The following is a 4,525-nucleotide window of genomic DNA, read 5'->3' as shown; positions in this document are numbered from 1 at the left end:
CATCAAGATGCGGATCACTTTTAACAAATAGTTTGGTGTGATCCACCCCTACAGAGCAATGAGCGCGCTCACCAAGCAGATGAAAAAGTAGACCGTTTCTAGTGATTAGCTCGCTAACCGGGAGAAGACATAAGATAAAGTAGTGACTAAAGAAAAAAAACATTCAGGTCAATTTTTTCTTTCAAACGAAATAACATAAAGGTAGGCCTATGCTGGTAAACATTTTCTAGTGTTGTTTAAACAGGAACACCTTGTTTTGTCAACAGGTTATCACGACCCCCCCATGACAAATTGTGTGATTTGTGTATGTCTGTATCAGCAGACTGATTCATTGGTATAGTCTGTATCTATGATCACTGTGTCTTCTGATGTTTCTTTTTTGATGTTTTTACTTCATAAAACCATACTGACAAAGACAATAAAAACATGCAACTGACACTATATACTATATAGGACTATAAATAAGCTGTTGGCAGACAGACAAACTATTCTTGCACCAGATCTCTCCATAAGGATGCATTAAAATTATTTTTTTGCTCGAATCAACATGATCAATATGACACAGTCTAAGGTGGTATTAGGTTGCAATTAGGGACAGTGAATTAGTGACAGTGGCTATATGTGACATGCCATAATATCCATATCCATAATATTAAAGTCAGTTCAAGGGTAACACTTTGCAAAGGTATGGCACCCAACTACATATGATGCATCCATCCATCCATTTTCTATACCGCTTATCCGTCAGGGTCGCGGGGGAGCTGGAGCCTATCCCAGCTGACTACGGGCGAGAGGCGGGGTACACCCTGGACTGGTCGCCAGTCAATTGCAGGGCCAACACACAAAGACAGACAACCACACACTCTAACAATCACACCTAGGGGCAATTTAGAGTAGCCAATTAACCTAATGTGCATGTTTTTGGTATTGTGGGAGGAAGGCACAGGGAGAACATGCAAACCACATAGAAGGGCCCAGACCGGGATTCGAACCTGGAACCCTCTTACTATGAGGCGACACCCTATATGATGCATGATATGTATTAATTAATTATTGATTATTTTTCGTAAAATTTTGTTTACCTTTGTTTATGACAAGAAAAAAAACCCTCACATTTAACAAGAGCATCCATCAATGTTTTACTGAAAACCAAATGGTTTAATTTCAGGGTTTATTTAAGGCGAGAACAACGTATACAGAGTTAGTAGATGGTATACAGTTGAAACACAGGTCAGACTGTACAACCACAAAACCCAGCTTCCCTGTCGACATGAAACGATTGAGGTTTTTTTTTTTGTTTTTTTTTTTTTTGTTAATGCAACACAGCATCTCAAAAAGTAATTGGTGGGGATTTTAAAAAATGCGGCTTAATTAATAGAGTATGTGTCTTAAACAGGGTTTGGATTTTAAAAGGGAATAATAAGGCTTGTGCTGGTCAGTAACATGTGGCGTACATTACATTGTGTTTCATGGGTTTGCTAATGAAATGCTAATCACAGGGGAAAGCAGACTAGAGTTACACTGATTAGCCATTTCCTTTACCTCTAAGTACACACGTTGCATATTGCAAGACCTTGATTTCTGGTCTACGTTTTAGGGATGGAGAAAGGGTAATTCATATTAGGACATAAAGCTAATTCTCCTTTGTCATATGAGTCATAGAGATACCTCGAATAACTGAAGAGGGAAGCATTAATTAAACTATTTATCATAATACTATAGAATTTTTTGACTGTGTTATTAAATGTTTCTAATTTTGGGGATTTTTGTGGAGAACTCATTTGAAATAGCACATAACAGGTCCATATCCTCATCACTGCACACATGGCAATATGCTCACGTGCTCCATCATACACCGACGAAAGGCTACAGAGAGCCGAAGAGGATCAGAGGGACAAAGTCTGAATATTCTTATTAACTCAATTTCTTTATTATTATTATATTGTTGTTGATAAACAGCATAATAAAATAGCAAACTACTCAGTGAAATCCATAGTCCAAGATTGCGTGTTGTTATATCGTTGCATTATTTGTCCCAGGGCTGTTAGGGTGCTCTGTATCCTATGTTATCAAGCTTTTCACTTTGCTTCGAGCTGTAATCATGGTTCAGGAGAGACTTCATCCTGAGCAAATGAGTCTTTGGTGAATAGGCTCAATCATGACATCATCATATATTAAGAGGCCCCCTGGTGGAGCCTACACACTGTTGATAGCGGTGAAGGGATGATGAGGAGTGGACTGTGATGAACTCAACCTGGCCGCTGGATAGGATGAACTGAAAGTGAGGATGTAGGTGGGCTCCAACAATTTTGAACTGAAATGACAGCTAAGGAGAACAGATTTAAAATTTGACAGCCAAGGTGTAATTGGCTGATTGGAATCAGGGTGGAATCTGTTATGTATTCAAAAGAAATAGGAGGAAATCTGTGAATGAATGAGCTACGGATGATCTTACTGACTGAACTTATGTTGAGCTTCATTTGTTAGTGTATTTGCTCATTAATCGTCAACATGTTTTCCCAAACCATACAGTATTCCACTGAAAGCAATCAATATGAGACTAAGGAAAAATACTGAGAAAGGTGGTGATGTGTTTTATTTATTTGGAACCAAAATATTATGGACATGTCTATGAAGATTCTTAATAAGCTAAGTCATGGTTATGCAGCTAGAGTTGAATAAGACATTTCACCTGTCATTCAAGAGGCTTCTTTAGTTCTGACAGACTGGTGCGAAGACACAGATACATCCAACTACCAAGATGCTCATAAAACACGTGTTTGGAACACTCCACAGCCGTTGCCTAGAGGTTGGAGAAGCGGCTTGTGATCAGAGGGTCACCGATTCGATTCCCCCACCGGACGGGCAAGAAAAATTTGGGTGTGGTGAAGTGATTAATGCGATAAAATGCCCCCCCCCCCCCTTCATTAGCTGGCTGATGTGCCCTTGAGCAAGGCACTTAACCCCCCAGTATGCTCCCCGGGCACTTGATGCTGCCCACTGCTCCTGTGTGTGTTTCACTGCATGTAATTTGCTGGGTGTTGCATGTGTGAGTTCAACTATAAGGATGTGATAAATGCAGTAGTAAAATTCAGTATGTGTGTATGTAAAAATATATATATACTGCCAATAAAAGTTGATTCTTCGTCTTCTTCTTCTTCTAAACAGGTGCATTGGTAACAGGTGATGCTATCATGATGGGGTAAGAAAGTAGCATCTTCAAAAAGCTAGGTCTTTTACAAGGAAGGATGGGTTGAGATTTACAACTTTAAGACATTAATGATTGTAAAAAGGATGTTTCTACATGGAATCAGGAACACTTTGTAAAACTGTTGTGAGCAAACACATTCCATATGATCACATTCTGCTTTGATTTACATTTCACACACCATCCCATTTTTTTTTTTTTTTTGCAATCAAAATGCTTTTAGGGCATTCCACAACTTTCCCAGTCAAACAGAAAACAAACAAGAATTACTCGGAGATTATAAGATCAATATGTTAAGTTGACTTTGTGCTCTGAATTGCATGAATGGCAAAAGTAGCGTCTGGGACATGTTCAATAACCCAAGAAAGAAACCTCCCCGTAAGCTCAGAGAGCACTGGCTGCAGCGACCTGGATTTTACAGAATAGTTTTGTACAGAACCTGGTGAGGAAAGAAAAGCCTGTTTTAAGGTGAGCTGGCTCACGCTGTTACTGCATGTTCATGGCTGTAAACTGAATTGTGTGAACAGGCTCTGCGATCGGTCTGACATGAATATCATCGCACAATTCGGTGACAGCAAAGGAAACTGATGCCTTTGGATGAAAAATGCATCGTGTTCAATTTAACAGACGAGGCTGCTCAATAACGTTTATTAAATCTTCTACTGACGTTCGATTCTTGTGTCAGATATTGATACTCTCCAGTCATGTCACACTTATATGGCTCTATACGTTTATATATCACTACATGAAGAGATGACTTTGTGTAACCTTTATTATTAACAAAGTATAAGCTTTATCACTCTTAGCTGCCATTTCTCACTGGAATTCCATGTAGTGGTCTGACACAGTGTGGCATGTGGTTAAAAAAGTCACCTTTAAAAAGCATTTTTACTGGTCCCCGGCAAACTGCAGATTTCTAAAGTCAGAACATATAAATTTACAAGCTGTCATGACCAACATTGGGCTGTAGCAGCAAAACAAGTAGTTTCATATCAGCATCACTGTTGCCTGAATCAAATCAGTAGCTTAGCTGTATTATTGATCAAGTAGTGCAGTAACGTCCACACACGCAACATTTTTTTTCCCAAACATTTCTTTGCGTTGCTCAGTTGCAGCGGTGACACCACGTTAGCAGTCCTTGGCCTGATGCCTGCGACATCTTTGCTGCAGGGAAGCACAGACACGCAAGCTTGAGTTTACTTGGTGGAAATATGGCAGAGGGTGAGGACAGATTGATTGATCCCGAGGGAGTTTATTCTTTTGCTGCTGTTGTTTGAGTTGAGTCATTGAATTTTGAGTTAACTTACAATTTGTCCT

Source organism: Scatophagus argus, chromosome 2, assembly GCF_020382885.2.
Source record: "Scatophagus argus isolate fScaArg1 chromosome 2, fScaArg1.pri, whole genome shotgun sequence".
Taxonomy (NCBI): Eukaryota; Metazoa; Chordata; class Actinopteri; family Scatophagidae; genus Scatophagus; species Scatophagus argus.
This window is presented reverse-complemented; position numbering follows the sequence as displayed.